Genomic DNA, 13416 nt, shown 5'->3' with positions numbered 1-13416 from the left:
TTGAGAGGATTAAGGGAAGACCTCTTAATTTCATCTGAATAATTATCCAGATACGGTTCTCTGCAGATAGACTGATTTCTTATGACCTTCTGATGAACCCATAAGAACAGCATTAATAGAACAGCTCTGAACTTCTTCATGCTCAAATTTTTTCCAGAGTAGTTGCTTCTCTATGAGCAGTGCCCAATGCTCCTCTTCGTGAGTGTGCACATACGACAAATGAGTCTGAGCTTCATTACTTGATGATTTTAGTGGAGTAATAACAAGTAACAATGTTAATGCAATTGATACACATGAAATTTGTAGAAATATTTTTTCTCAAACGACATAGAAGAGTTGTGTGGCATCATTTTTTCTCGAACGACATATGAGAGTTGCAGAAATTCAAGCCATTTTTTATTGAAGCACTGCAAACTCCTTCACAGGGACGTATCCGTAGGTGTCATAACCATGTTTCCAATATTGTGTCTAATCTTTCTTTGATTAACCTATCACATTTCAATGATTTCTCATCAAACTTGTGCATTATTATAGATCACCACTACTAAACAATATGGTCATGACATTACATACTTCTAAAATGTGTACTTTTATTTTTAATAAAATACCCTGCTAGAAAACGCATGATACAAAACTGCAATGAAAGTTCAAAACTCACTTAAGTCGGCTACACCTTTCCACTAAGGGCATTTGAAGCTAACTGACTCAACCTGATAGGAGAATTATAATCAAACAATCCGTATATGTCTCAGGTGCAGGTTGTAGCAAAGCAATAACTGTTGTTCTGCCAATGACGTAAATGATATATTCACACCTCCGTAACAATAAGATTGCACATATTTGATCAAATTTAATTGGGCGGCAACTGAATTACTGACCCACACATGGATGACCCCAAAAGCATATCTCCAAATCGCATCCCGGATCACATTAGCTTCTTCTCGCCATGTCGCGTAGGGCTAGGCTCATCAAGGGCAAAAAGACCATGGCTGCACCTCCGTCGTTGGAGCTAGAACCAGCAAGGAGGACCACTGCACGCTCGCTTCTCCTCTTGCGTCGCGTTGTGTGGAGGTGACAGGCGAGGTGATGAAGGACGGGGAGTAGAGCGCGGTGGGGGTGGCTGATGTCCGGGTGGGGACAGACAAAGGGCGTGCACCGCGGCGGCGCTGCCTCAGCAGGCATGGCGAGCGGAGGTGGGCGGAGGTGGGACGCGGCGGGACTGCGGCGGGACTGCGGCTTGGGAGCAGGCGAGGTTTCCGGCGCGCGCAGGCGTGCGGAGGTGGGCGGTGGTGAGCGGATTTGGTGGCGACGGTTCCGGCGTGCGCAGGTGGGTGGAGGTGGGCACGGGGTTTTAGGGGGCGGGGGCGGTCTACAGATGGATCTTAATTATTAGTAGAGATTTTTATCCTAAGTCTTAATTTTTAAGGAATTGAATTTGTCTTAGCTCACTAGAGTTTAGAACCATACTGTGTTTGAATATTGTTTATCTTTATTCTGATGCTCACCAACTATTTGAACATATATAATAATTATTATTTTATTAAGTGTAATTTCACCATTGCTAATCTGAGATACGAGAAGTTTGATTTGGCCCATCATTAAGCCTCATACAATTATTATGTGACTAAATTGAGTTTAAAACAATGTTATCATGTGAATTGTCAACATATTACATGTTGTGTTGATGAATTGACTATCTATATATTTATGTATGTTTTTATATTTTATTTGTAGTGTAGTGTGTGGTGCTACTTTCTAAGATTGCAATACTTACAAAGTTCGATCACCCAATGGGTGCCCAACATCCAACGAATGCAGGTGTGCAAATACACCCATTAGGTATCACATGTGCGGGTGTGTCTTGATGTAATAAGTGTCAATACGGGTGGGTGTTTGTTCCACCCATCGAGTGCCCACCCATTGCCATCCCTATCCAGTAGTCGAATGCGGGTTAGTGACTTTTCTCTTCTGGCTTCGTGCTTGCAAAGAGGTGTGTCTTCAACTTGATTCAGATCTATGGGAGCAAGAACAGAACCAACAACTATAGGCTTGTTTGGAAGCATGATGAAGGTGCTCTTGATGTCCTTGATTCGTCGGAGGTGGGCGCCAATATTGATCACCTGCTTTGATTCCTAAGGAAGGATCAAAATAGGGCAACATGATCAACGATAAGGGGAAGAAGTTTAAAAAAGTGATTAAACCTTAGAACAAGACAAGAATGTTTAAAGAGAGAGAGATAGTGATTATCATACTATTTCTATTACTTCTTCATCATACATAATTACGAATATACCTTTTGTGCGTAGAAGAAGAAATAAAGGAGATAGAACTTCGTAAGCAGAGTGATATAGGTTACTACCACCAAAAAGGGTGTCTGTGATGCATGGTACTATACAACTATTTACAGTGGCAAGGTACAACTTCATAAAAAACACAATCATGCTCTCAGACCTATACACATGAACTATGAAATCAACTAAGGGCACTGTTGTTTTTTCCCTTTGTAGTCTTGTGTAACACCCTGAATTTGGGGTATAAATTTTCTTCTCTAAATACCTAGCAAATTCAGGTGTTACTCCTTTTCTCACTTCTTTAGTGTTTCTTTTCTATTCTGTTTGATAGGATTTTGGGTTAATTAGATGGGAGACGTATTATTTTCTTGAGAATATCAAAACCTAGGGTATATGTGAATGTTTGCATCATGCTGAGCCTAGATTCTTCTTTTTGTTTGATGCACATGTTTGAATTATTTGAATTTGAATTGTGGTTGAATTTGATTTGAATTCCATAGAGAAAATAAAAAGAAAAGACATTTCAAAATTTAGGAAAATGAAGAAACCCAATTCAGCTCATTCAGCCCAGATCGGCCCAGCCAGTCACGCGCGCGCGTCCGCTCTGCCTAACAGGTGGGTCCCGCCTGTTAGCGCCCGCGCGCTCTCCCTCCCTCTCTCCCTCTGCCCGGTGGGGCCGGCCTGTCGGCACCAACTTCCTTCGCACGCGTGCCCCGCTCTCTCCCTGTCCCGCGGGCCCCGCCTGTCAGTGTCACGAACTGTTCCCCACGTGCGCTCTCTCTCTCAGCGCCATGGGCCAGCCCTATCAGCTTCGTCTTCCCTGCAACCACCACTGACCCACGTCTGCGTGCACGCCGAGAGGACCGGCCACGTCGCCTGCTAAAAGTTGCCTAGAGGGGGGTGAATAGGCGAAACCTGAAATTTACAAACTTTAAACACGCACTATGCTTGGGGTTAGCGTTAGAAATAATTTCGAATGCGGAAGATAGTTCTCCTTGCTATGAGTTGCTCAATCAATGCGGATAACTTTGGGAGCAAACTCAAATTAATAAGAGAACTTTTAGAGAGAGGAAAGAAGGGGAAACAAATCGAATGGAGATCAACACAAATGAACACAACGATTTGTTTACCGAGGTTCGGTTCCAAAGAACCTAGTCCCCGTTGAGGAGGCCACTAAGGCCGGGTCTATTCCAACCCTTCCCTCTCCCAATCGGTCACACAGACCGGTTGAGTGCTTCTCCTTAATCACTTGGGTCACTAAGACCCCACAAGGATCACCACACACTTAGGTGTCTCTTGCTAGCTTTACAAAGCACTTAGAAGAATTAGAATAGGAAGGAGAAAGCAATCCAAGTAACAAAAGCAACAAAAGAACACAAATGATGCTCTCTCAAGTCTCTAAGCAATTGAGTTGATTTTGGAGCTTGGAGGGAATTGAATGCTTTGATTGTGTCTTTGGAGTGTTTGCCTTTGCTCTTGTATTGAATGTGTAGTTCAGAAAATGTAAAGCCCAAAATTGGTAAAAAATTGAAATAATAAATAAATAAATATATTTATGATAAGGTTTTAGAAATTTCTGAACACCTTTGGAAATTATTAGTTCCCTCTCCTTTTCATAATCAGATAATGATATTCAAGTAGTCAAAATAAAAAATAAATAAATATAGTAATGTGCATTCCATACTAAGTTCTTGTATTTTTGCATTTGTACTCAAATTTATGAGACAAGTTTAAGTTTGAAAAGTAGATAATGAAAATGGAAAAGCAAATAAGAGAAGAGAAGGAAATACATTACAAATATATATATATATATAATTGTATATTAAATCTTAGGCTTTGAACCATTCTCTAAAGAATTATATGAAAGTGTTGCCTCATGAAGATCATTACCTTCATGACCTTCGTCTGAAGATCATTATATCCCGAGGGAGATAATGCTTCAGAGGACGAAGGCCTTTAACCATTAACATTGTGTTGCCTTGTTCTTAAATCATAGCATTTGAGAACAAGTCCCCAACAGGGAAATAGGGTTAACCTTTTTCCAATATTAATTTTGGTGGTTGAATGCCCAACACAAATATTGGACGAACTAGTTTGCTCTAGAATATATGTTCTATAGGTGCATAAAGGTTCAACACAAACCAATAAATGTTCAAGAGAAGGTTCAAATACAAAGGAGCAAAGAAACCGAGTGTGCTCTGGTCTGGCGCACCGGACTATCTAGTGTGCCACCGGACAGTGTCCAGTGCACCAGGTCTGTACAAGGATGAACTAGCCACTCTCGAGTTTTTCCAGGCGCGCTCCGCTATAATTCACCGGACTGTCCGGTGTGCCATCGGACTATCTAGTGTGACAGCGGAGCAACAGCTACTTCACGCAACGATCGACTGCAAAAGCGCGGTGATCAGATGAACAGTGAGGAATAGTGCGCGTAGAGTCAGAGCCGCAGGACAGAGGCGCATCGGACACTGAACTGTGCCTGTCCGGTGCGGCACCGGACTGTCCGGTGCCACTAGAGGATAAAGCCTCCAACGGTCAAAAGCTCCAGAACCCTAACGGTTGGGTGACATGGCTGGCGCACCGGACAGTGTCCGGTGGCGCACCGGACTGTCCGGTGCGCCCATCGACAATAGCCTGCCCCAACGGTTGTTTGGTGGTTGAGGGCTATAAATACCCCCAACCACCACCACCCCAAGTATCCAAGATTTCTGAGTATCACATTCATTACAAGAGCTCCAGCATTCACTCCTAGACACAATTGAAAAGATCAAAGCCTCTCCAAGTCCCCAATTCATCTCAAACACTTAGTGACTTGTGAGAGAGAGAGATTTTGTGTTCTTTTGAGCTCTTGCCTCTTGGATTGCTTCTTCCTTTCTCATTTCTTTTCTCAAGTGATTTGTAATCGAAGCAAGAGACACCTAAGTGTGTGGTGGTCCTTGCGGGGTCTAAGTGACCCAGGAGATTAAGGAAAAGGCTCACTCGGTCTAAGTGACTGTTTGAGAGAGGGAAAGGGTTGAAAGAGACTCGATCTTTGTGACCACCTCAATGGGGACTAGGTTCTTTAGAACCGAACCTCTGTAAAACAAATCACCGTGTTCATCCGCTTGATTCGCTCTTGATTTGTTTAACCCCTCTCTTTTGGACTCGGATTCATTTCTAACGCTAACCCCGACTTGTAGTGTGTGCTTCAGTTTATAATTTTCAGATTACGCCTATTCACCCCCCCTCTAGGCAACTTTCAATTGGTATCAGAGCCTGATGCTTCATTAGAGTCTAACAACTCGAAGTGATGTCGGGAGGATCCGCCAAGGGAGTTCGGCACCAAAGCCATGGAGGGATCCCCTCCCCGCGTCAAGTCACATCAGAGTGGCGACAGGAAGAAGAAGAAGATAAAGAAAGTGGTCTACTACGAGACCAACTCTTTGTCGCCCTCAACATCCGGCTTCGACGCGACGTCCGTCACTTCTAAGCGCCATGAGCGCAAGAAGTATAGTAAGATGCTACTTCATTATCCCCGTATTTCTAAGCGCAGTCCTCTACTCTCTGTTCCATTAGGCAAACCACCATATTTTGATGGTGAGGATTATTGTATGTGGAGTGATAAAATAAGGCATCACCTAACCTCACTCCACGCAAGCATTTGGGACATTGTTGAATTTGGAGCGTAGGTACCTACAGTGGGGGACGAGGGCTATGACTCGGACGAGGTTGCCCAAATACGACACTTTAACTCCCAAGCAACTACTATAGTCCTCGCCTCCTTGTGTTGAGAGGAGTATAATAAGGTGCAAGGGTTAAAAAGTGCCAAGGAGATTTGGGACGTCCTAAAGACCGCGCACGAAGGAGACGAGGTGACCAAGATCACCAAGCACGAAACGATCGAGGGAGAACTTGGTCGATTCGTCCTCAACAAGGGAGAGGAGCCACAAGCAATGTACAACCGGCTCAAGACCTTGGTGAACCAAGTGCGCAACCTCGGGAGCACCAAATGGGATGACCATGAGATGGTCAAGGTTATTCTAAGATCCCTTGTTTTTCGCAATCCTACTCAAGTGCAATTAATTCGTGGGGATCCTAGATACAAATTAATGTCTCCTGAGGAAGTGATAGGAAAGTTTGTGAGCTTTGAGCTAATGATCAAAGAATCGAAACACATCGTTAACTTGGAGCAAGGCGCCACCTCCACTCCCGAGGTGCAACCCGTCGCATTCAAAGCAATGGAAGAGAAGAAAGAGGAGTCTACATCAAGTAGGCTTCCAATCGACGCCTCCAAGCTCGACAATGAGGAGATGGTGCTCATCATCAAGAGCTTCCGCCAAATCCTCAAGCAAAGGAGGGGGAAGGATTACAAACCCCACTCTAAGAGGGTGTGCTATAAATGTGGTAAGCCCGATCATTTTATTGCTAAATGTCCCATGTCTAGTGATAGTGACAAGGGCGACGACAAGAGGGGGAAGAAGAAGGAGAAGAAGAGGTACTACAAGAAGAAGGGCAGCGATGCCCATGTGTGTCGGTAATGGGACTCCTATGAGAGCTCCACCGACTCCTCCGACGAAGATGCTGCCAACATCGACGTCAACAAGGGCCTCCTCTTCCCCAACGTCGGCCACAAGTGCTTCATGGCAAAGGACGACAAAAAGAAGAAGGTACAAACTAGAACCACCCCCAAGTATACTACATCTAGTGATGAGGGTAGTTCTAGTGAAGATGAAGATGACTTGCTTACTCTTTTTGCCAACCTTAACATGCAACAAAAGGAAAAATTAAATGAATTGATAGGAGCCATTCATGAGATGGATGAACTTTTGGATATCCAAGAGGAATTCATTATTAAAGAAAACAAAAAACATGTAAAAATGAAGAATTCTTATGCTCAAGAAGTTGAAAAATGTGAAAATTTGACTAAGGAGCTTAGCATGTGCCAAGATTCAATTACCAATCTTAGAAATGAAAATGCTAGTTTAAATGCTAAGATTGATAAATTGAATGAATCAATTTCTAGCCTTAGAACTGAAAATGCTAGTTTAATTTCTAAGGTTAAAGATTTAAATGTTTGCAATGATTCTATTTCCTGTCTTAGAGATGAGAATGCAATTTTAAATGCTAAGATAGAGGAATTAAAATCTTGCAAACCCTCTACATCTACAGTTGAACATATTTCTATTTGTACTAGATGTAGAGATGTTAATGTAGAACCTATTCATGATCACCTTGCTTTTATTAAACAACAAAATGATCATATAGCTCAATTAACTACTAAAATTAATGAGCATGAAATTGAAAAGGAAAAGTTTAAATTTGCTAGAAGCATGCTCTATAGTGGGAGACGCTCTGGCATTAAAGATGGCATTGGTTTCCAATAGGGAAGCAATGTAAAGCTTAATGCCCCTAAGAAATTGTCTAACTTTGTTAAGGGCAAAGCTCCCATGGTTCAGGATAATGAGGGCTATATTTTATATCCTACTGATTATCCCGAACACAAAATTAGGAGAATTCATGATAAGAAATCTCATTCTATTTCTCACCATGCTTTTATGTATAAGAATGAGGCTTCTAGCTCTAGGCATTCTACTCATGTTAAAATGCCTAAAAAGAAAACTCCTACTGCATCAAATGAGCATAACATTTTGTGACGGAACCCCTCAAGTCATTAGGCCCACTTACAGTTGTCCTTGTCCAGCGGACCTCAGACAACCTTGTAGATGCATCTAATCACTTCACAAGTTCGGTATCTGTATCCTTTACCTTTCCCAAGAGCATTTCACCCGTCACACAGATATTACATAAGCGGAAGCAGTTATAGTAACTTAATTTACATTAACATATAGAAAGAGTGTTAATATTACATACTAGCGGTATATGAGTGCAGAAGTATTATTATTACAAACTCGGGAGGCAAAAAGTCCTCCCGCATAAAAGTATAATGTTTTTAAAGGAGGACAACATCCTCTCGAGGATTCACTCTTGAGATTCTTCCTTTGGCACCACCTTAGAGCAAAAGCAACAAAAGTTTGCTGCTTCCTCACTTACAACAACATGGGTTGAAAACCCTGAGTACAAAGTGTACTTTCGCAAGTCTTACCCGTCAAAATAAAAGACTCTCAAGGATATGCTGGCTTGAGGGAGTCAAGGTAAGGCTTAATCAAGAATCAAGACTCTGTTTGCAAAAATGCTTACTAATAGTGGATCCTTAAAAATCTAGTTTTATTAGCGAGTTTAGTCATTACCTGAGTCTAGAGTCCTTTCTACCCTAGTTCAAGCACTTGGCCTATACTAGCCATCTTTTTATCAACCCTTCTTGCTCACTGGAATGCTACGTGTAGGGCAGTGACCAAGTCTTCATGTTCGAGAAGTAACGGCGATTCGAATCGATTAATACCTAGCTGGGGATCTCCAATCACACGACATAAGTAGCACTTAACCCTTGCATATGTCAACTCGCCACCGGGGTTCTTAAGACTAGATCAGGTTCACGCCAACCGAGAGCATAGATACACCACCGTCCAGCCTCTTGCCACGGAGGGTACACGCTACTCTCGCCATCTCTCCACTCCCATTGTGTGTTGTCTTATTCTGGTATTAGTCTGCCCGAGGCAAAGCTTACCCATGATGAGGCATGTGACCAGTTAAAAGGTCCTCAATCATCAAGCCTACATCGACACGGTCCTTAATCGACGCAGACAGAGACACTACACCGAGACTCTCTTCTCGTGCAAGTCACCTGCCCAGTCTCAGCTTTATAATTTAAAAACCCAAAGTTTGGTACCTCGCTGAGGTACATCTTTTCGATGATGAATCCATCATGGCCATGATGGATCCACCATCAAGTTTTATTTTTGAAAACATCCCATCCCACTTGGAGCATCATCTTTTGTCAAAACAAAGCATTTTGTTTTTCTAGAGCAAGACTAAGCATCAGAAAAACCTTTTCATAAAACAGGTGATCAAAGAAAGGTAATCAATCTTCCAAGGAAGGAAATGCATCAATTGTTTAGCACACAACTCCTATCACCTAATGCATCAAGCAAGTGAGAAAGATTTTAAAATAGCAAGGAGGTGGCAAATGCACCGGGGCTTGCCTTGTGTTATAGGAGAGTCGGGCTCTGCTCCACAAATGTCAAAATAAAAGCAGTTCCTGGCAGGTGGGCCTTCAGGTGGTGGTGTAGCTCTTCCTTCTTCAACCTCTACTTCTTCCTCGTTTTCTATATATAACCATATATAACCATGAATGCTCATGTGATGCTTATGAAAATGCAATAATAGAAAAGGTTTATCAAGTTGTATCTTGAATACAACTTTCCTTCATGGTACTCCAGGAAACTAGGGTTTTTGGAGTCAGTTCTTCATTTCAGAGGGCAGATATTACCTAGAAGACTAGGGTTTTAGATTTAGGGATCAAACAATGTCCAAAGCAAGTCAAACTTCACCCAATGTTTCTAAATATCATTTTAAGCTTATCCAAAAAGTTTGGTGATTTTTAGAGTCTTCAAATAATTCCTAAAATTCCAAGAGACTAGGTTTTGGCTATTTTAAATACTTCATAATTCCTAGTTTGGACTAAAAATCTTGGAACCATTTTTATTAAATATAATAGAAATTTAGGAGTCCAACAAAATTGGTCTCATATTTTTAGCATTTTCCTAGAATTTTCTATGGATTTCCTAAGTCTGGTAGAAAAAGTAAAGAGAAAGGGTGAACAGTGGTGGGCTGAAACTGGCCCGAGTTGGCCCACGAACAGGGAAATACGCGCGCGCCTGCTCCTGCGTCGCTGGTCTTGTGAAAAGGCCCCTGGTTAATCACATAACTGGTGAAGAATCCCTAGCCACTATTCATTGTCTCACTGACAATTGCATAGAGGTCCTCCGACTTCTGTTTCTTCTCCAACCTGACCCATGGCCACGGCGCGGTCGCCGTCGACCACCTTGTTGCTCGGACTGGCCATGACCGGCGTTGGCTGCCCAAATTACCTAATGGGCAAGCATTACTGACCCGAGGCAAACCTAGAAAAAGCCTTAATTGAGTTAATACGGACCTGGATTGACCTGACCACGGTGACGGCGAATACCGAGTACAAATCAAAGTGTTCCGGTTGATTGAGTGTGGTCAAGTACAAAGGGTTGAGCCGATGAGTATCAGGAGCATGTGTGTGTGCTAAAACATGACCAAGGAGAACGGGAGCAGACCTGGGAACGGCTGGCCACGAAGTGCGGAGAATTCGTGCTCGTCGGTGTCTGAGAAGGGGGAAATCGTCGTCGCGACGAGCTCTGGTGGAATTAGGAGGTCATGTTGGGGCTATACTGTCGCAAAGGGCTACTGATTCACCGTGCACAACTAATTTGGGGAGAGGTGGAGAGGATCCCGTGAATTTTTGCTTCAACTAAGCTCGCTGGTGAAATTGTGAGGATCTCGCCGTGGTTCATGGTGCTATTTAAAGGCACAGCGGTCCGGCTAACGATTAGTGGCCATGAAACACCTCGCTCACGCATGGCGACCACGTAACAAAGGAGCACAGTGAGGTAGAATGGCGGAGTGAGTGACACGACAATAAAAGAACCGAGTCACAGTGGCCGCCGGTGAAATATCTCCGGTCAGGCTCCGGCTAGGTCCGCGGAACCATGACACGGCCCGTAGTTATCTCACCGCGGTCGATCCCTCCCCCAATTCACTCGAACACATCCAAATCTATAGTGCCTTGGATCTTTTCGTTGTTCTTCAGATATTTCCTGCGCTCTGATCTTCAGTGTTTTACTGAACCGGCCTCCTTTCACCCACTCTACCTCCTAATTCTTGTTAAGAATAGGGTGATCTTCATTAATAAAATTTGTTCACCAAACAACACTCTTCAAGTTTACTATAGGATTCATGGATCAATTCTACTTAGGTTCTCAGATTTGGTGCTCCCAAATCGACTGCATCTCACTAAGACCATGGTGTTCTGAATCTGGCTTTTAGTATTGCCCAGTTCGCATGGATTGTTTCTGACAGAACAACTTCACACCACTAGTTCATTGATTTTTGAACAGCAACATAGTAAGTTGACTGTACCAAAGTTACTCCCCTACAAACCAGCTTTAACTTTGTTACAGAGGTTTTAGTTAAACACCCATTAAATCGAGCTCCACATGGTCCTAAAGTTGGTCCTATACAACTGATTTCTCTGAACATCATAGTCTTAGTCTGACAGCCAGACTTCAAACTTATTTATCTCTCATTTCTGTGCAACATTAGTGCTTGGTCATTTAATCAAATTTGTTCTCCTTACATAGCTCTACAAATTTGATATACTGACCATTAGCAAAATCCTTAAGAATCCTGAGATGTAGAGCTCAAAAGTCAGCCCTATTCAACTGATTTTGGACTTAGGCACATAAGAGGTATAGAGTGTCTTTTTGCAAATAAGCCCAAATCTCATAATTTGATTTGCAAATCCTCAAATGTGTGAAACATATGATTTGAGGTGCCCTAATACCTTTGTTTTTGCACTTTGGTCCAAAAGTGCAACAATTTTACACTTAGCCCCCTAGGGTTCTAATTTAGGGTTTTCCAGGGTCTTTTCAGGGTTTTTAGCACTCTAGGGTTTTGATGCCACTCAAGTCCTTCCAAGAGGGTATCTTAGGATCATTTCTCATATCTTTTGAAGTTTTCTCATGCTTGGGCTTCCCTTAAATCCATAAGCCCAGATTTAGGGTTGAGTACTTTGCACTAGAGTTAACCACACATCAAGTCATATCAGTACAACATATTTGAAATTTTTACCTAGTTAATGCACTTTAGGTGTGACAAACACATGATATGATAATGCTCATGATGTTATGCTCAAGTTTTAGTGACAGTAACACCAGGGGTGTTACACATTTCATTTAAGACTTTTGATGCATCATATGTTTTAACTAACAAATCAGGCAAAGTAGTTGCCAAATATGTTGGGGGCAAACATAAGGGCTCCAAGACTTGTGTTTGGGTACCCAAGGTGCTTGTTTCTAACATCAAAGGACCCAAGACTATTTGGGTACCTAAGAACAAGGCCTAAATTGTTTTGCAGGTTTATGCATCCGGGGGCTCAAGTTGGATAATTGATAGCGGATGCACAAACCACATGACAGGGGAGAAGAGAATGTTCTCCTACGAGAAAAATGATGATCCCCAACGAGCTATCACATTTGGGGATGGAAATCAAGGTTTGGTCAAAAAACTTGGTAAAATTGTTATATCACCTGACCATTCTATTTCCAATGTTTTTCTTGTAGATTCTTTAGATTACAATTTGCTTTCCGTTTCTTAATTATGCAAAATGGGCTACAACCGCCTTTTTACAGATGTAGGTGTTACTGTCTTTAGAAGAAGTGATGATTCAATAGCATTTAAGGGAGTGTTAGAGGGTCAGCTATATTTAGTTAACTTTAATGAGAACACAATTGAACTCAACACTTGTTTAATTGCTAAGACTAATATGGGTTGGCTCTGGCATCGCCGACTAGCCCATGTTGGAATGAAGAATCTTCACAAGCTTCTAAAGGGAGAACACATTTTGGGACTAACAAATGTTCACTTTGAGAAAGACAGGGTTTGTAGCGCATGTCAAGCAGGAAAGCAAGTTGGCACACATCATCCACACAAAAACATAGTGACAACGGACATGCCACTGGAACTACTCCACACGGATCTATTTGGCCCGATAGCTTACATAAGCATTAGCGGGACTAAGTACTGTCTAGTAATTGTGGATGACTATTCTCGCTTCACTTGGGTATTCTTTTTGCAGAAAAAATCACAAACCCAAGAGACCTTAAAAGGATTCTTGAGACGGGCTTAAAACGAGTTTGGATTAAGGATCAAAAAGATAAGAAGCGACAATGGGACGGAGTTCAAGAATTCACAAATTGAAGGCTTTCTTGAGGAAGAGGGCATCAAGCATGAGTTCTCTTCTCCCTACACACCTCAACAAAATGGTGTAGTGGAGAGGACGAATAGAACTCTACTGGACATGGCAAGAACCATGCTTGATGAGTACAAGACATCGGACCGGTTTTGGGCGGAAGCAATCAACACTGCTTGCTACTCCATTAATCGGCTCTACCTTCACCGAAACCTCAAGAAGACATCATATGAACTCTTAACCGGTAAA

Source organism: Zea mays, chromosome 7 (genome assembly GCF_902167145.1).
Source record: "Zea mays cultivar B73 chromosome 7, Zm-B73-REFERENCE-NAM-5.0, whole genome shotgun sequence".
In the NCBI taxonomy this organism is placed as follows: domain Eukaryota; kingdom Viridiplantae; phylum Streptophyta; class Magnoliopsida; order Poales; family Poaceae; genus Zea; species Zea mays.
The sequence above is the reverse complement of the archived record's forward strand: the minus strand, read 5'-3'. Positions refer to the sequence as shown.